Here is a 21,542-nt window from a genome sequence, read left to right on the forward strand (position 1 = left end):
ATAAAAAAATGGATGATCTTATGGAAATTAAAGAAACTGTTGACCAAATTAAAAAGATTCTGGACACTCATAGTACAAGACTAGAGGAAGTTGAACAACGAATCAGTGACCTGGAAGATGACAGAATGGAAAATGAAAGCATAAAAGAAAGAATGGGGAAAAAAATTGAAAAACTCGAAATGGACCTCAGGGATATGATAGATAATATGAAGCGTCCGAATATAAGACTCATTGGTGTCCCAGAAGGGGAAGAAAAGGGTAAAGGTCTAGGAAGAGTAATCAAAGAAATTGTTGGGGAAAACTTCCCAAATCTTATAAACAACATAAATACACAAATCATAAATGCTCAGCGAACTCCAAATAGAATAAATCCAAAAAAACCCACTCCGAGACATATACTGATCACACTGTCAAACATAGAAGAGAAGGAGCAAGTTCTGAAAGCAGCAAGAGAAAAGCAATTCACCACATACAAAGGAAACAGCATAAGACTAAGTAGTGACTACTCAGCAGCCACCATGGAGGCGAGAAGGCAATGGCATGATATATTTAAAATTCTGAGAGAGAGGAATTTCCAGCCAAGAATACTTTATCCAGCAAAGCTCTCCTTCAAATTTGAGGGAGAGCTTAAATTTTTCACAGACAAACAAATGCTGAGAGAATTTGCTAACAAGAGACCTGCCCTACTGGAGATACTAAAGGGAGCCCTACAGACAGAGAAACAAAGAAAGGACAGAGAGACTTGGAGAAAGGTTCAGTACTAAAGAGATTCGATATGGGTACAATAAAGGATATTAATAGAGAGAGGGAAAAATATGGCAAACATAATCCAAAGGATAAGATGGCCGATTCAAGAAATGCCTTCACGGTTTTAACGTTGAATGTAAATGGATTAAACTCCCCAATTAAAAGATATAGATTCGCAGAATGGATCAAAAAAAATGAACCATCAATATGTTGCATACAAGAGACTCATCTTAGACACAGGGACACAAAGAAATTGAAAGTGAAAGGATGGAAAAAAATATTTCATGCAAGCTACAGCCAAAAGAAAGCAGGTGTAGCAATATTAATCTCAGATAAAATAGACTTCAAATGCAGGGATGTTTTGAGAGACAAAGAAGGCCACTACATACTAATAAAAGGGGCAATTCAGCAAGAAGAAATAACAATCGTAAATGTCTATGCACCCAATCAAGGTGCCACAAAATACATGAGAGAAACATTGGCAAAACTAAAGGAAGCAATTGATGTTTCCACAATAATTGTGGGAGACTTCAACACATCACTCTCTCCTATAGATAGATCAACCAGACAGAAGACCAATAAGGAAATTGAAAACCTAAACAATCTGATAAATGAATTAGATTTAACAGACATCTACAGGACATTACATCCCAAATCACCAGGATACACATACTTTTCTAGTGCCCACGGAACTTTCTCCAGAATAGATCATATGCTGGGACATAAAACAAGCCTCAATAAATTTAAAAAGATTGAAATTATTCAAAGCACATTCTCTGACCACAATGGAATACAATTAGAAGTCAATAACCATCAGAGACTTAGAAAATTCACAAATACCTGGAGGTTAAACAACACACTCCTAAACAATCAGTGGGTTAAAGAAGAAATAGCAAGAGAAATTGCTAAATATATAGAGACGAATGAAAATGAGAACACAACATACCAAAACCTATGGGATGCAGCAAAAGCAGTGCTGAGGGGGAAATTTATAGCACTAAACGCATATATTAAAAAGGAAGAAAGAGCCAAAATCAAAGAACTAATGGATCAACTGAAGAAGCTAGAAAATGAACAGCAAACCAATCCTAAACCAAGTAGAAGAAAAGAAATAACAAGGATTAAAGCAGAAATAAATGACATAGAGATCAAAAAAACAATAGAAAGGATAAATATCACCAAAAGTTGGTTCTTTGAGAAGATCAACAAGATTGACAAGCCCCTAGCTAGACTGACAAAATCAAAAAGAGAGAAGACCCATATAAACAAAATAATGAATGAAAAAGGTGACATAACTGCAGATCCTGAAGAAATTAAAAAAATTATAAGAGGATATTATGAACAACTGTATGGCAACAAACTGGATAATGTAGAAGAAATGGACAATTTCCTGGAAACATATGAACAACCTAGACTGACCAGAGAAGAAATAGAAGACCTCAACCAACCCATCACAAGCAAAGAGATCCAATCAGTCATCAAAAATCTTCCCACAAATAAATGCCCAGGGCCAGATGGCTTCACAGGGGAATTCTACCAAACTTTCCAGAAAGAACTGACACCAATCTTACTCAAACTCTTTCAAAACATTGAAAAAAATGGAACACTACCTAACTCATTTTATGAAGCTAACATCAATCTAATACCAAAACCAGGCAAAGATGCTACAAAAAAGGAAAACTACCGGCCAATCTCCCTAATGAATATAGATGCAAAAATCCTCAACAAAATACTTGCAAATCGAATCCAAAGACACATTAAAAAAATCATACACCATGACCAAGTGGGGTTCATTCCAGGCATGCAAGGATGGTTCAACATCAGAAAAACAATCAATGTATTACAACACATTAAAAACTCGAAAGGGAAAAATCAATTGATCATCTCAATAGATGCTGAAAAAGCATTTGACAAAATCCAACATCCCTTTTTGATAAAAACACTTCAAAAGGTAGGAATTGAAGGAAACTTCCTCAACAAGATAAAGAGCATATATGAAAAACCCACAGCCAGCATAGTACTCAATGGTGAGAGACTGAAAGCCTTCCCTCTAAGATCAGGAACAAGACAAGGATGCCCGCTGTCACCACTGTTATTCAACATTGTGCTGGAAGTGCTAGCCAGGGCAATCCGGCAAGACAAAGAAATAAAAGGCATCCAAATTGGAAAAGAAGAAGTAAAACTGTCATTGTTTGCAGATGATATGATCTTATATCTAGAAAACCCTGAGAAATCAACGATACACCTACTAGAGCTAATAAACAAATTTAGCAAAGTAGCGGGATACAAGATTAATGCACATAAGTCAGTAATGTTTCTATATGCTAGAAATGAACAAACTGAAGAGACACTCAAGAAAAAGATACCATTTTCAATAGCAACTAAAAAAATCAAGTACCTAGGAATCAACTTAACCAAAGATGTAAAAGACCTATACAAAGAAAACTACATAACTCTACTAAAAGAAATAGAAGGGGACCTTAAAAGATGGAAAAATATTCCATGTTCATGGATAGGAAGGCTAAATGTCATTAAGATGTCAATTCTACCCAAACTCATCTACAGATTCAATGCAATCCCAATCAAAATTCCAACAACCTACTTTGCAGACTTGGAAAAGCTAGTTATCAAATTTATTTGGAAAGGGAAGATGCCTCGAATTGCTAAAGACACTCTAAAAAAGAAAAACGAAGTGGGAGGACTTACACTCCCTGACTTTGAAGCTTATTATAAAGCCACAGTTGCCAAGACAGCATGGTACTGGCACAAAGATAGACATATAGATCAATGGAATCGAATTGAGAATTCAGAGATAGACCCTCAGATCTATGGCCGACTGATCTTTGATAAGGCCCCCAAAGTCACCGAACTGAGCCATAATGGTCTTTTCAACAAATGGGGCTGGGAGAGTTGGATATCCATATCCAAAAGAATGAAAGAGGACCCCTACCTCACCCCCTACACAAAAATTAACTCAAAATGGACCAAAGATCTCAATATAAAAGAAAGTACCATAAAACTCCTAGAAGATAATGTAGGAAAACATCTTCAAGACCTTGTATTAGGAGGCCACTTCCTAGACTTTACACCCAAAGCACAAGCAACAAAAGAGAAAATAGATAAATGGGAACTCCTCAAGCTTAGAAGTTTCTGCACCTCAAAGGAATTTCTCAAAAAGGTAAAGAGGCAGCCAACTCAATGGGAAAAAATTTTTGGAAACCATGTATCTGACAAAAGACTGATATCTTGCATATACAAAGAAATCCTACAACTCAATGACAATAGTACAGACAGCCCAATTATAAAATGGGCAAAAGATATGAAAAGACAGTTCTCTGAAGAGGAAATACAAATGACCAAGAAACACATGAAAAAATGTTCAGCTTCACTAGCTATTAGAGAGATGCAAATTAAGACCACAATGAGATACCATCTAACACCGGTTAGAATGGCTGCCATTAAACAAACAGGAAACTACAAATGCTGGAGGGGATGTGGAGAAATTGGAACTCTTATTCATTGTTGGTGGGACTGTATAATGGTTCAGCCACTCTGGAAGTCAGTCTGGCAGTTCCTTAGAAAACTAGATATAGAGCTACCATTCGATCCAGCGATTGCACTCCTCGGTATATACCCGGAAGATCGGAAAGCAGTGACACGAACAGATATCTGCACGCCAATGTTCATAGCAGCATTATTCACAATTGCCAAGAGATGGAAACAACCCAAATGTCCTTCAACAGATGAGTGGATAAATAAAATGTGGTATATACACACGATGGAATACTACGCGGCAGTAAGAAGGAACGATCTGGTGAAACATATGACAACATGGATGAACCTTGAAGACATAATGCTGAGCGAAATAAGCCAGGCACAAAAAGAGAAATATTATATGCTACCACTAATGTGAACTTTGAAAAATGTAGAACAAATGGTTTATAATGTAGAATGTAGGGGAACTAGCAGTAGAGAGCAATTAAGGAAGGGGGAACAATAATCCAGGAAGAACAGATAAGCTATTTAACGTTCTGGGGATGCCCAGAAATGACTATGGTCTGTTAATTTCTGATGGTTGTAGTAGGAACAAGTTCACTGAAATGTTGCTATATTATGTAACTTTCTTGGGGTAAAGTAGGAACATGTTGGAAGTTAAGCAGTTATCTTAGGTTAGTTGTCTTTTTCTTACTCCCTTGCTATGGTCTCTTTGAAATGCTCTTTTATTGTATGTTTGTTTTCTTTTTAACTTTTTTTTTTCATACAGGTGATTTGAAAAAAGAAGGGAAAGTTAAAAAAAAAAAAAAAAAAAAAAAAAAAAAAGACAAACAAGGGGAAAAAAAAAAAAAAAAAAAAAAAAAGATGTAGTGCCCCCTTGAGGAGCCTGTGGAGAATGCAGGGGTATTCGCCTACCCCACCTCCATGGTTGCTAACATGACCACAGACATAGGGGACTGGTGGTTTGATGGGTTGAGCCCTCTACCATAAGTTTTACCCTTGGGAAGACGGTTGCTGCAAAGGAGAGGCTAGGCCTCCCTGTGTTTGTGCCTAAGAGTCTCCTCCTGAATGCCTCTTTGTTGCTCAGATGTGGCCCTCTCTCTCTGGCTAAGCCAACTTGAAAGGTGAAATCACTGCCCTCCCCCCTACGTGGGATCAGACACCCAGGGAAGTGAATCTCCCTGGCAACGTGGAATATGACTCCCAGGGAGGAATGTAGACCTGGCACCGTGGGACGGAGAACATCTTCTTGACCAAAAGGGGGATGTGAAAGGAAATGAAATAAGCTTCAGTGGCAGAGAGATTCCAAAAGGAGCCGAGAGGTCACTCTGGTGGGCACTCTTATGCACACTTTAGACAACCCTTTTTAGGTTCTAAAGAATTGGGGTAGCTGGTGGTGGATACCTGAAACTATCAAACTACAACCCAGAACCCATGAATCTCGAAGACAGTTGTATAAAAATGTAGCTTATGAGGGGTGACAATGGGATTGGGAAAGCCATAAGGACCAAACACCACTTTGTCTAGTTTATGGATGGATGTGTAGAAAAGTAGGGGAAGGAAACAAACAGACAAAGGTACCCAGTGTTCTTTTTTACTTCAGTTGCTCTTTTTCACTCTAATTATTATTCTTGTTATTTTTGTGTGTGTGCTAATGAAGGTGTCAGGGATTGATTTAGGTGATGAATGTACAACTACGTAATGGTACTGTAAACAATCGAAAGTACAATTTGTTTTGTATGACTGCGTGGTATGTGAATATATCTCAATAAAATGATGATTTAAAAAAAAAAAAAAAAAAAAAAAAAAAAAAAAAAAAATGTATAGAAGCCTTTCTGATCAAAAAATTATTTCAACACACACACACACACAAATGAGGGGCATAAAGATGATTTAGACAATGCAATGTCAGTGCCAAAATTCTCGAGACAGAGACAGGAGAAAAAGCCATGTGCTTGACAAATGTTAAAGTGCTATGATTAAAAACAAATGATAAGTTCAAAGTTTTGTAAAGTCATCCAAAATCTGAACTGAGACTATAACGTTATTTAGATATCTTTATTATCTTACAATGTGCCAGAAGGATTAAAATGACTCCCAGGAGTACTGCAAGCATACTTCCTTAGGGGCTGACTTGCATAGCAAGGGTATATTATAGGGCTGCTCGTTTCTGAAGTATTTCATATTAAAACTGTGTGTGTGTGTATAAATGATGGAATACTGTTTCAGTAGGCCTTTTTTCCCTGATCGGTCAACAAATAATGCATTATCATACACCCAGCTGACTTTTTCTCAATTTGAGCAGACATGACAATGTTTTTTGAGCATAGTGATAGTGAAGGCAAAGGAGTAGGAGTGAGCCTTTATTTCATAGTTTGGTTTCAGCTCATGTTGATTGACAAAAGATGTACAAGCTGTAGGACTGGAAGTGCTACCAAAATACCAAGGAAAGGAATCATTTTGAATGTTACAATGCTTGAGAAGGAAGTGTAACTTCTAAGAACTATTGTAAGCAATAAATGACAAGTATCAGAATCATTTAGGGGTGGTGATTGTCCATTGCCTTCGCTGAAGCCTAAAAGAAATGACCATGAGTTTTATGAACAGTAGCTGAAAGAATATAAGGCCAAGAGCATCTCTCAACCTTGGGATATTCAAAGCTGAAGAATCAAAATTGTCAATACACTGTCCAGAATATAATTCCATATAGTTATCTATTTGCAGTTAGTACTCGCTGTTCTTTAAATGGATTCCTATGCTAACAGAGTATGACTGTATTAAAATGGCTTCATTTGGCTACTTTAACTTTCAAATTGAATCTTACAGACTACTTAGTTGATTCAATTCAAACAACAAACATGTTTTTTTTTGAGAATTAATCACAGCCCCAGCACTGGATTGAATGCATTAAGGATATAAAAGAAATAAAGTTTCTTCCCATGAGTAGAGTACAAGTTCACTGATGAAATAAGAAACTCACAAAGAGAACAACTGGAAAATAATACAAAAGAGTGTATAATTAGGAGTTAAGCCATTTAGTGTGGAACACACAATAAGTTCTATTTAAATTGGGCAAGTCCAGGCATAATACATGGCCAGGATAGGACTTAAATAGGTTAAAGAGGAATATATTTTAGACAGAGCCTATGGGAAGGGAAGGCAGAGAAGTGGAAATGAGGCTGGTGGGTGCAATACAGTTGTGAAAATATGAAAATAGCTTGGAGAAGAGCTTTTCTAGAGCATTGCCTCAGTGCTGACAATCTGTGTGAAATCAAATTAGTTATGAAGCCCCTGCTCCCCTCCCCCAAGAAATCCCTTTCCCAATTACTGTAACTTGTTTGTAAGGACTATGTTATTGAATCTCATCTTTAGGTTACAAGCATCTGTAGGGTTTGAGCAATATTATCTTAACTTCCTTAGAACTATGCCTAAATACAGTGGGATGCTCCATGATTTGTCTAACTAATGCATTTAATAATTGCTTTGATTCTCTTGCAGTAAAAGCAAGTCTCCAAAATTGTGTAATATGGGTTGAAATGCACCCACTCTTACTCAGATGTGCAAAGATGTTTACTTTTCCTTATTTTAAATTATCTTTTGTACTTGAGTCCCCACTGCCACTGAAAACTGAAGAAAAATTTAGTCTCTAGTTCAAATTAACTGTCCCTTTTGGTTAAAAGTCTCCTAATCAATCCAAAATTTAACTCCCTATCAGAGATTTTTGCTGCTGGAAGGGTCTCCTCTTCCCCACTTTCTTCCTAAGAATATTTCTGGTTAGAGAGGGAAGCCGATACGTCTTTACGATCGTTGGAAGGAGAATTTTCTTGGTCCACATGCTATTCTCTCAGTCTGTGCTGTCCATTATAGTAGCCACTAGCCACATGTGGCTACCGAGCATCTGAAATTTGGCTAGTTCAAACTGAGATGGGCTGTAAGTGTAAAACACACAATGGGTACAAAACAGGATTGTAAAATGCTTCTTTAATATTTCTATAGTGATTACAGATGTTAATGATAATATATTGGACTTACGGAGTTAAACAAAGTGTTAACTATTAAAATGAATTTCACCTGTTTTTTGTGTTTTGTTTTTTATTTTTTTAATGTGTCTATTAGAAAATTTAAAATTACATGTAATTACACCTCTGCTTCCTACCACCAAGTAGCAGATGAACGGCATAGGGATGGCAAACAGCATCCCAGGTCCATCTCTCTAGAATCTCCCTCTGCTCCAGCTAACCTGCCATTCCAGCACCATGAGAGATCCAGCGGGGAAGCAGAGCGCCAGCCTGGATGCTCTCCGATTCCCCTTCAAGCTACCTGGGGTTACTAGCATCTTGCCACACCCCTTCTTTTTGCCCAAGGCCCAGAATGGTGGTCCAAGTGCTTGCTCAGGGATGCAGTTAATGTTTTTCTTCCCCCTGGTTGCATCCCTTCCTAATCTGTCTCCTTTTCTCTTATTACACAAAACTTTCTACTTCCTCTTCCTGCCATGGTGGGTAACTTCCATCCATCATGTCCTCTCTGTTCTTTACACTATGGGTTATGGTAAAGTTCTATAATCTGAGTCCACAATATCTGACTCTTGATATTCAAAGGAGAACTTTTAGAGTATAGAAACCACCCGCCCCCCCTTTCTCTCAATTGTCCTAGTTTTTGGCACTGTTAGCTCAGATTGTGAAGTCAGGTTGTATTCCTTTTTAACAACCCTAATCCTTGCAGGAAGCATTTGATATCTCTGACTGAAAATCAAATGCTAAGAAGGGCAAAATAAGAAAAGTATATTCAAGTATTTGAAAAAATATGATTCCCATCAAAAATATTTCCTAAACAATCCAACAGTCCCTTAATCTCTCAGCTGTTATGATATTAGTCCCCAGTTTTCTTCATATTCTTCACCTCTCAGTTTAGACTTCAGGGTTTCTTATTGCACTCCCTTGCTATTTTAGCCTATCTTCTCTAAACCTCCATCTGAGCCACTGAGCTCTCCTGGAAAGCTCCATATGATCACTAAGATTTCCAATTTTACCTGGATTGTCAATATTTCCTGTTAATCCTGTGTTTTCCTACATAGCAGTTGTTTCTTGTCTTCACAAAATTATTTCATTCCTTCTTTTCTTATATGTTAAAAATAACTAAAGCTATATGGGGTTTTTTTGCAAAATTACACAGATTAATATTTTAAGTGGCAATGTGACTTGTCCTTTATTTCAATGGAAATTTAAATGATTTTTAGAAATCCTTTGAAATGTAAAATTGATTACTCTTATTTTTATAAACAGAAGTATGTATAAACAATCATATAAGATACATTAGAATAATTGATGAAATTTTATACATACCAGGTTGTTTTACTACCCTGGAGAATACCTTTTTTTTTTTAATTCAGTTTTATTGAGAAATATTCACATACCATACAATCATCAATGGTATACAATCAACTGTTCACAGCACCATCTTATAGTTGTGCATTCATCACCCCAATCTATTTTTTAGCATTTTCCTTACACCAGAAAGAATCAGAATCAGAATAAAAAATACAAACAAAAAAAAGAACACCCAGATCACCCCCCCCCATCCCACCCTATTTTTCATTTAGGTTTTGACCCCATTTTTCTACTCATCCATCCATACACTGAATAAAGGGAGTGCGATCCACAAGGTTTTCACAATCATGCTGTCGCCCCCGTAAGCTACATTGTTATACAATTGTCTTCAAGAGTCCAGGCTACTGGGTTGGAGTTTGGTAGTTTCAGGTATTTACTTCTAGCTATTCCAATATATTAAAACCTAAAAAGTGTTACCTATATAGTGTGTAAGAATGTCCACCAGAGTGACCTCTTGACTCCATTTGAAATCTCTCAGCCACTGAAGTTTTATTTCATTTCATTTCACATCCCCTTTTTGGTCAAGAAGATGTTCTCAATCCCACGATGTCAGATCCAGATTCATCCCCGGGAGTCATATCCTGTGTTGCCAGGGAGATTTACACCCCTGGGAGTCAGGTCCCACGTAGGGGAGAAGGCAGCGAGATCATCCTCCAAGGTGGCTTAGTTAGAGAGAGGAGGGCTACATCTGAGCAACAAAGAGGCACTCAGGAGGAGACTCTTAGGCATAATTATAAGCAGGGTTAGCCTCTCCTTGCAGCAACAAGCTTCATAGGGGCCAGCCCCACGACAAAGGGTCAGCACATCAAGCTGTCAGTCCCCAGTGTTTGTGAGAACATCAGCAACAATCCAGGTGAGGAAGTCCAACACGTCTGCATTTTACCCCAGCTCTTTGGGGTGGTGAAGGGAGGGTTCCGAATATATATTTTTATTCTCCACCCAAATTACTTTAGGATGTGTTGCTATTTCATTCTAATCTATACAGACCTATCACAGCTCACCTCCTATTCAAAGTTCCATGTAATTGTAGTGTTTGAACAAACTGACTGTAGAATTTATATTGTTTAGAAAATATAGATCCTATACCAAATAAACGTCTCTTCCCTTGGTCTCACATGGAAGTTGAAGTTTGAACACAGTCAGTTTCAACCTTTATCCTTCGGCCCGATTTGCTCTAGTCTTAACCAGATCTGCTTTATTCATATTTCTAATTGAAGTCTGGGCTCTATAGCAGCTTTTTTTTTTTCAAACAGTTGCTGTATGCCTTAATACTGATATTCATATCTGCCGAGCTCTAGCTCTGACTTTCAGGTGTAACACAGATACCCAATGTTCCAGAGACCAATCAGGTTATACACCAAGGGATCAACATCTCAGAGTTCGGAGATAGCCATTACAATTCAGGAACAGATTTGACTGCTGTAAGAGTTTACAATCTAGGGACCATTACAACAATCATTACCCTGTTAGGCTGTGCCCTAAGATTTAATTCTGAGTTTACACATTGTAGTTAGTCCATATTGTTGCTGCAAGGAGAGGCTAACCCTGCTTATAATTGTGCCTTGGTTTCTGGTGTACTTCACTCAACATACCGTCTACAGGACCCATTCACCTCATTGCATGTCTCACAGCTTCATTCCTTCTCGTAATTGCTCAATATTCCATTGTATGCATACACCACAGTTCACCATTCTGTTCCCCAGTCAGTGTACCCTCAGGCCACCTCCACCCACTGCAAATCATGAACACTGCCTCCACAAATACCAGTGTGCAAATGTCCACCCATGTCTCCGCTCCCGGATCCTCCAAATACACACCCCACAATGAGGTCATAGGACCCCATGGCCCCACATACTCAGCTTCATGTGGAGCCACCACAGTGACCTCCAGAAAGGCTACACCATTCTGCCTCCTCATCAACAGTAAAAAGGTACATCCCTCTTGGAGAATACCTTTTACCCAAAAAAATCCCCCCCCAAAAAAAACTTGTATGCAAGGTATTTTTAAAGAGTCAAAAGTACTGCAAAGCAATTTTGGGGGTAAATATTGCCACTGGAGAGTTGTCTAGAGATATATAATATCCCTGATTTACAAGCAGGATTTTCAAAATTAAGTCTGTCTTTGAGAGTGGCTATTATGAAAGGGCAAAACTATATCTGTGTAGCTCCTTATCTTTTCAGGTTTGCCATCTAATGAAAATATTTTGATAATAAATTGAAATTGTGAGCCCATTACTCACTTAGCCTATTATGCCAGCTGCCTAACTTAGAGTGCATTTCTGAATAGAAATGGGAAGCTTTGGTTCCTCCAATAGAACCCGAATTCTAGCTCATGTACAGTTCTGGAAAGAAAATGTCCTGTCCCTTTTGGTTGTTCATCTCTTGAGGCTTTTATGCTCCTCTCTTTTCCTATCCTATTGGCTAGTTTAGTTCATTTCATTACCTAAGATTTTAGAAAAAAGGCACACCTCCAAAATCCTTCTTTTCCCTAACAAAAGATGAAAATGAGAGAATTTCTACCCAAAATACAGGTATTCGTTTTCCTCTCTTGAAAAATGTTCATTTTCCTTTTTAAAAGAAGATAAATACAAACACTGCAAAAAGCATAAGTATACAGCTCAATTAATTTTCTCCAGCAGAACCCCTGTAACCAGCAAGTATAAGGAAGAGAATATTGCTAGCACCCTAGAAGTTCACTTTGCCCCCTTCCTGTCACTTTCTTCCTCTAAGCACAGCTACTACTTCTTATACCATACATTAGTTTTGATCCTTTATATAAATGGAATCAATCAGTAGGTATTTGTGTCTGGCTTCTTTCACTCAGCATTTGTGAGATTCATCTCTTAAAAAAAAAAAAAAAAAAAAAAGCAGTGCAGATCATCTTTGAATTGATGCAATAAGAATATTATTCAATTATATTATAGTTCCATTCCCAATGAGACAACTAAAATACAAATCAACAATTTCTTTACAGAATACAGGCTCCAAATATAATTCCTTAAATTGTGGTCTGTCACTGAATCTGGCTATAAAATCTTATCTTACACTGAAAGGATCTGTAGCTTTTCCAGCTCAAAACGGAATTCAAAATACTGAATCAACAAAGGAAAAAAGAGACATTGGGGGTGAAAGCAAACTCAGCTAAATTTCCTATAGGAAGGAGAGATTTTGACAGTGAGTATTCTTTTAAAAATTCAATTCTCATATTTTAATACCATAAAAGAGAACACTGAGTTTAAGTGTATTTGGATCCAACCATAATAAAATCAAATAAGACTATGGTTCAATTATAGTTGATATAAATGAGCCCCCCCCCCCAATGTCGGGTAAAAGAGCATTTAGTAACTTATTATAAATTTGATTTACTCAGACTTAGCCATACTAGATTCGTTCTTGTATTTCTAATAAATTTTGCATGATAATAATAGTCCATTAAACAATTTAAACTTTTTTCCTTCAGTGCTCAAGTGTGTGGGAAGAGTCTACCAACCTTGTTGGCAAGTCTGATACTTTTTGGTCCATACCATCTGTGATGGTTAGGTTCATGTGTCAGCTTGGCCGGGTGATAGTACCCAGCTGTCTGGTCAAGCAAACACTGGCCTAACAATTGCTGTGAAGATATTTGTGGCTGGTTAATAAACCAACAGGCTGGTTTATTAAATCATCAGTCAATTGGCTGCAGCTGTGACTGATGACGCACCAAAGGGCGTGTCTTCCACAATGAGAGAATGCAGTTGGCTGGATTTAATGCAATTAATCAGTTGAAGACTTATAAGCGAGACAGAGGACATTCACTTCTTCTTCAGCTGCCCAGCAAAGCGTTTCCTGAGGAGTTCGTCGAAGTTGCCGGTTCGTTTCCTGAGGAGTTCATCAGACATCTTCCTTGGAGTTGACAGTTTGCTGACTGCTCTACAGAGCAGTGCATACCCAGAGTTGCTGACTGTGCATACGCACAGTTGCGTGAGTCACTTTTATAAATTTTGTAGTCGTAGACACCTCTCATTGATTCTGTTTTCCTAGAGAACCCTAACTAATACACCATCTTTTCAGAAGAAAACAAAATCATTTAACTGCCAATGGGAGAAAAATCTCTTAATGTTACTGGGACATGTATAGTTTGAATTGTCTGTTTTAAGAAAAATTCAAATATGTTTTTCTGCGTATTACTCATTGTGAAAATTATGCATAAATATGACTTATAAGTGTTTTTGAACAATACTTAACATACTAACCTTACATACATTTCTGATCAAAATAATAAAGCACTAGTATAATATACACCTTGGTCTTTTAAAAACTAAGGGTATGTGTATTAGTCAGGGTTCTCTAGGGAAACAGAACCAACAGGAGATATCTGTAAACATTATGAGATTTTATAAAATTTCCTCACACAACTGTGGAGATGCATGAGTCCAAATTCCATAGGGCAGATGGCAAGCTGGGAACTCTAATGAAGGTTTTTAATGAATTCCCCAGGAGAGGCTGGCCAGCTGAAGTACAGATGAAAATTCTCTCTTCTGACTGTTGAAATCATCACTTCTCCTTTCAAAGCCTTCAACTGAATGGATGAGACATCTCATTGCTGAAGGCAATGTCTTCAGTTGATTGTAGATGTAATCAGCCACAGATACAATCAACTTACTGTTGATTTAAGTCCACAAAATATCCTCACAGTAATAATCAGGCCAGTTCTTGCTTGATGAAACAACTGGGTACCATCACCTGGTCAAGTTGACACATGAACCTAACCATCACAGTCCACCCCTTGTCAACTTGGCAGCCATGCACATCAGCATAAACCATAATTAAATCTCTAAATAAAAACAATAACAGCCATATTTTTCACCTAACAATATTCAGCTGTCCTGCATACAACTGGAAGCACACTAAATCTCTCCAGAATAGGGGGCAAGTCCTTGGGTAACATTCACTCTTAAATTTGATATCCTAGAACTTAAATACTATGACATAAACTAATACAACTTATGTTATATAAGGGGATAGATAGGGAAGGAAACAAAATATTTCCTTTATGTGCATATGCAAACATATTCATAACAAAACAAGGAAGAACTATTCTTACCAATACAGTCCTCATTTCTGTAACTGGCAACATGGGCATAGTTGGTATTTATCACTACCTTTTTCTGCTACCCATTCCATGTCTCCTTCACCCTCAGGAAGCACTTCAACTGGCCATGGCTCTCTGCCTAGTGGGGTGACCCAAACCTTCATTTCTGAAGTTTCTGGATCATTGATAGTTCTGTCTTGATTGGGTTGTTGCAGTTTTCCATTGACTTTAATCACAGGGCATGTTAATACTAAGAGACACCCTAGGGGATCTCCTGTATTCCAGGAAAACTCTTCTTTACCTTCATTATGTAGTACAGTCCTCTTTCCCCTTGATAGCAAGGATCAATCACCCCAGCCAGTACAGTAATTCCCTTCTTTGCCTGTTGATTCAGAGGCAAGAGAAGCTCAAAGAGACTGGTAGCAGTCTTAACTTCCAGTTCAATGGAATCATTCTTGGGTCTACTGGTGGAAGCACTCAGACCTGCAGACCGGCAGAGCTTAAGGTTGCAGGGACAAGAAGAAGAAGAAAGAAAAAAAAAATTTATCCCTAGGGGTAATAGTGGTCACTCCCATTTCCATCCCTTGATTCTTGGACCTGTGAATCCTGTCTATGGGAGAAATAGTACCATAGTACCATAGATGTGCACTGATTTAGAGCATACAAAGCCAAGTCCCTGAACAACTGGCCAAACCATTGGTGACAGCCCATATCAGTAAACAAATGTACCTCCAGCCAGTTTTCCTTCCAAGCAAAATGAATAACCAGGTGCTCTGCTCAAAGTTCCACCCACTGGGAGGATTTTCCCTCACCACTGTCCTTCACGGACATCCCAGAAAGGTGCTGTAGTGCTGCAGCTGTCCACTTTCAAGTGATAACTACATATCGTGCAGAACCATCTGTAAAGAAGGCCCAAGTTTTCTCTTCCTCAGCCAACTGATTGTAAGAAACTCCCCAAGAGGAGTGGGCTGGAAAAGAGAAGGTAATGTTGCAGGAGTGGGGACCATGGGCATTTGGGCCACTTGCTCATGTAACTTACTTGTGCCTTCAGGACCTGCTTCAGCCCTATCACTTACATACCACTTCCATTTTATGATGAAGTGCTGCTAGGTATACCCAAGTTTATCACTCGACAGGTCAGACAACACCCAGCTCCTGATAGGCAACTCAGGACTCATGGTAACTTGGTGGCCCATGGTTAAGCATTGAATCTCTACTAGGGCCCAGTAGCAGGTCAAATGCTGTATCTCAAAAGAAGATTAGCGATCTACAGAGGATGGCAAGCAAGGCTATGCCTTAGAATCCTAAGGATCTGCACTGTAATTCTTCTACAGAGGCCCACCAAATGTTCCAGAAAGCATCGCTATTGGCCACTGACACTTTCAGCACCATTGTATCTGCTGGATCATATGGCCCAAGTGGCAGAGCAGCTTACTTAGCAGCCTGGACCTGTTGCAGAGCCTCCTCTTGTTCTGGTCCCCAATAAAAATTAGCAAATTTTTGGTCACTTGGCAAATGCATTATAGTAGCACACCCAAATGAGGAATGTGTTGTCTCCAAAATCCTAAGAGGCCAGTTAGGTATTGTGCCTCATTTTTGGTCATAGGATGGGTCAGATGCAACAGCTTATCCTTTACCTTAGAAGGGCTATCTCAGCATGACCCTCTGCACTGAACACCTAGAAACTTCAACAAGGTAGAAGTTCCCTGCATTTTTGTTGGACTTTCTCCCATCCTCTGACATGCAAATGCCTTACCAATAAGTCTAGAGTAGTTGCCACTTCTTGATCATGAGGTCCAATCAACATGACATCATCAGTATAAAGAACCAGTGTGATGTCTTGTGGAAGGGAGAGATGATCAAGGACCCTGCAGACAAGACTATAACATAAGGCTGGAGTTGATATACTCCTGAGGTATGACAGTGAAGGTATATTGCTGACCTTGTCAGCTGAAAGCAAACTGTTTCTGGTGGTCCCTACTAAGAGCAATTGAGAAAAAATCATTTGTCAGATCAACAGCCGCATACCAGGTACCAGGGGATTTATTGATTTGTTCAAGAAACAATATCACATCTAGAACAGCAGCTGCAATCGCAGTCACCACCTGGTTAAGTTTCCAATAATCCAGTCATCCTCAAGATCTGTATCTTTCTGCACAGGCCAAATAGGAGAGTTGAATGGGGATATGATGGAAATCACCACCCCTACATCCTTCAACTCCCTCATGGTGGCACTAATCTCTGTAATCCATCCAGGAATTTGGTATTGCTTTTGATGTACTATTTTGCTAGACAGGAGCAGTTCTAGTGGCTTCCACTTGGCCTTTCCTACCATAATAGCCCTCATTCCGTAAGTCAGGGAACCAATGTGGGATTCTGCCAGTTGCTGAATATGTATATTTCAATTATGCATTCCAGAACTGGGTGAATAACCACAGAATGAGTTCAGGGACCCACTGGACCCACAATGAGATGGACCTGAGTTAAAACTCCATTGATCACCTGACCTCCATAAGCCCCTATTCTGACTGGTAGACCACAGTGACATTTTGGGTCTCTTGGAATTAATGTCACTTCTAAGCCAGTGTCTAACAATCCCTGAAATATCTTATCATTTCCTTTTCCCCAAAGCACAGTTTCCCTGGTAAAAGGTCATAGGTCCCTTCGTGAAATGCTGGGAGGAAGATAAACAGAGCAAATTCTGGGCAGTGTAGCAGGGTCCTTTTCCAAGGGGACCTGGCCTTCCCCTCATTCAAAGGGCTCTGGGTCAAATCGAGAAATTGATTAAGGTTCCATGACTCTCTGTTTCTGTAATTCAACCTAGTCTTTTGCTCACTTGACCTAGAACCCTTCTGCCTATACAGATTAAGTAAAAATTTAGTAAACTGCCCATCTATTTTACTTCTGGGTACCCATGATCTACTAACCAACACCAAATGTCTCTGTTTTGATTACTGCTTTGAGTCTGCTGTCCATTAAGGTAGCCATGCCCACTTTGTCTTTGGTAATTAAGTGCTGGCACTTGGCTTCTGCCAACTCAGTATTCTAATCCTCCCCATTGTGTTTAAGGATTCTAGGTCAGTGAGAGCAGTTCCCATGGTAATATCTGACCTACAGAGAAGGGCAGCTACAGATCTCTTCAGAAATGATGGTGTCCATTTCACAAATTTATTCCTCACAATCCTGCTGAAAGATGTGTCTTCCGGACATTCCTGGGTGAGCAGATCTTACATGGTAAATCCATTCTAACATACCAATCTCTCTAAGCCTTTGGCTCCCCTCATCCACATTATACCAGGGCAGTTTCGGCATTTCAACTTCAGGTAATGTCAGACACCTTATGGTCCATTTTCAGCCAACCACCTGAACAACCCGTTAAAGCCCTTTTGAATCCCTTGAGCTAAAACACTGAATCCAGAATTGAATCCCTGCTTAGTGGGCCCATATCAATTAATTTAGTTTGATCCAACTTTACACTCCTTCCACCATTATCCACACCCTTAATATCCATACCCACATATATTCCCCTGATTATTGCCTATATAAGTTGAAAAAAGCATGCAGTTCTTTTGGAATATAGCAGACCTCCTCAGGGGTCACAGTTTGTCCCTCACCTTTTGAGGTCTTTTTGGACTTCAGTCTTGTTATGGGTCTGGAAGAAAAGAGGGGTGGGTCACGAGAAGAATTAGAAGTGTCTTGTGAGCCAGTTGCCTCAGAGCATTCCATTGCAGTTTCATCTGTTGAAATAGGATTAATGTCTCCAGACAGAGGACAGAGGGCTGTTTCCTCAGGCGAGATGGTTACAGATTTATCAGGCACTGAAGGGTAATCTCTTCAGGTGGAAGTTGGATGGCAGATTCCTCAGGGCAGACTGGAGGTCAGGAAGCTGTTTCCTCATAACAGTCTGGAGGCCCGGTGGCCTTTAAGAGCAGATCATTATAGGTTTATCTGCAAAGACTCAGCAGAATCTTGGGTTTCAATGTCCCCACTGTCATCATTATCAACCCATATCTCCCCATTCCAATTTTCAGGATCCCATTCCTTTCCAATCAATGCCCTCACTTTAACAGCAGATACCCTGCAAGGTTGGGAATTTAGTTTATGTTGTAATTCTGCAGCTTGCACAATGAGACTCTGGCTCTGCTTTTCAGAGATCTCAAGTCTGTGGCTACAAGAAATAAGATTTTCTTTCAGAGCACACATAGAAACTTTCATAATTTTTATGCAGTGCTTAAGTTGCAAATTTGAAGCCTTCAGTTCATCTCTTTAATTATAATTGAAACCAGAATATTTAGGAACAACTACCCAACATTGCTATACCTTTAACTCCACAAAACTCTGTTAAGGTGTCAAAAACACTCTCACCCAGAGCCCTGTCTCTTATAAACATTTGAGTAGCCCTATCCAGTGGTGATATTCTGTATATCTGTATTGCCAACTCATGCTATCGACTATCAGTGCCATCTTGATTATTGAAAATACAGTCATTCGTGCCTTTGAATCTAGTCACAGTGGAGAACCAACTGCAAAACCCCCAGAACCAATTCAGAAATCTCATTGTTAACATTCTGTCTCTTAAGAACCACTCTTGGTACCAAAGCTCTATTAGTCAGGATTCTCTAGGGAAACCAAACTGAGAGAAAATTATCTGTAAATAATGTGAGATTTTATAAAAATTGTGTTATACAACTGTGGAGATGCATGAGTAAAAATTCCACTTATTGTTGCTTATCACGCAGTCAACTTTGTAAGTACAAGCAAATTGGGATCTTATTAAGATTTGCTTCATCTTATTTCTTTCTCTTGCATTGACTTTTGGATGCATTCTTTTAGGAGTTTGCCTCGTGAATTATTCACTTGGGTGAGAGATCTGAAAAGCGTTAAGAATAGAAGTTCTACTACCATGAATTATATTTTCATCATCATACAAAAGTTCTTTGTTTTGGTTAGGAGCATTGACCACTTCTTTATCCAAAGGAAACCATAAAGTTTTTACCCTATCTCTACCACCAGTACCATGGTTTACGGCATATGATTTTGGCCTTGCAGGACAGTGATGCAAACAGCTACAAGTTCTTGTTGAAAATAGATGATATTTTTAATCCTCAAATCCAAATCCTTAGCAACTTCTTCTACTGCTTTATAAAAAGGATCACTGCTGTCCTGGCTTTTAATCAGTTGCATCTTTATCAATCACAGTGTCCAACCTCCTGCAATGCTTGAATTTGGTATTTCTCCAAGAATCTCATCTAACTTGTCAACAAAATTAATAAAATTAGAAATTCCCTTTACATGTGTCCTTAAAGGATCAGATGGCAATGGTGCATATCCTTTTCCTCCAAGCTGTATTTTGCAAATGAATGATGTGGCCACCAAAAAGACAGACATCTGTTTCTCTGGAGCAGCATGTTTCAAGTCTGTAGAGGCTTCTCTTCCAAGTCGCCTATCAGGGATATTGAAAATATGAGCCAAAGTCAAGTCATTCTTTGAATTCAATAGCAGGTTTAAATATGAATAGATAATTTTCTTTGCTAGTAACTGCACCTTTTCATTATCCTCATTGTGCCTACTTGTGGTGATGTTGGTACATAAAGATAGGTTTCATTATTTACTGCACACTGTCTGCCAGATAGAAAATCCCATAGTTGACTAGGGTTATACTGTCATCCTTTTCACAACTAGAACTCAAAACCCTATATTTTTGATAAACATCAATCAGATCTAACATATTACTATTCTTCAAAAAATCATCATAGTTCTTCCTGATTTCCTCATAGTGGTCAATGACATCCATATTTCCAAGTGGTAAATTCAATTTCTCACATAGAAGGTATTTCAAAGTCAATAAGACATTACTGAGAAAGACTGTAAACTCTACATTGTGTTGCTTTTTGTTCTCTGCCATGGAAAACTGCATGGAGTCTGCACCACATACCGGAGTTCTCTCAGAGTTACAAAGAGTTCACCAGTTCCTTCTAAACTCTTTAATCATGTCCAAGACAGACTTCTGATAAAGCACAGCCATCCTCTTCCATCCAGTTATAAACAGTCAATGAGACATTGAATATGCAAACACTCTGAATGATAGGCTGTTCTACACAAAAAAAGCAGAAGGTGGTGGCAATAACACTTACTTTACAAAACTGGATTCCAAGCTGCACTGGAGCAAATATTGCGGGGTAGCTGATTGTCACGTAGGCAGTGTGAGACAGCTGAAAGAAGTACACATTCAAGTCAGATAATCAGGATTCCCACCCAGGCTCCCCCATTTATTAGCTATACATCCTATAGTATTTAAAATCTCTGATAAGCCTCAATCTCTTACTCTGTAAAACAGAGGAGATAATTCCTACTTTGTAGAATTGTTTTGAGATTTTGATGAGACAAGTGCATAACTCAGCTATCACCAGACACTTAGTAGGTGCTTGATAAAAAAGGGAAGCTGTTGCTATTATCATTTTCAGAATTCAAGTCTTAAATGTTCTTTGGGATGATATATATGTAAGGGGGCAAAAGCAGAGGAATTAGAGTCAGTGTTGGTGCATCTTGGGATTAGAACCTTGGTTTCCTGCCTGACTAAAGGACCTTAAGCAGGCTCCTTTTGGGCCTCAATCTTTCAGTGTATAGGACCTCAAGACCCTCCAGCTCCGCTGGTAGACATTGTGATATCTGTCCAAAGTCCTCAGACCCAACCAGCTTCTGTGCCAAAAAACTGCACAATAACACCCCACATGGTGCCACGGTGCTCTTCAAACAGATTCATTTTTTAAATTCAAACAATATAGAAAAATCAAATAAGAAAAAGCACTCAAAATAACAAATAACAAATGATAACTGCTGTGA

General features: G+C 38.8%; 1 pseudogene; it reads right to left on the reverse strand.

The window, feature by feature from the left end:
- Positions 1-19,484: 19,484 nt before the first annotated feature.
- Positions 19,485-20,724, reverse strand: LOC119506353 (annotated as a pseudogene).
- Between the last annotated feature and the right edge of the window lie 818 nt (positions 20,725-21,542).

The sequence above is a fragment of the Choloepus didactylus genome, chromosome 11, assembly GCF_015220235.1.
Source record: "Choloepus didactylus isolate mChoDid1 chromosome 11, mChoDid1.pri, whole genome shotgun sequence".
Lineage (NCBI taxonomy): Eukaryota > Metazoa > Chordata > Mammalia > Pilosa > Megalonychidae > Choloepus > Choloepus didactylus.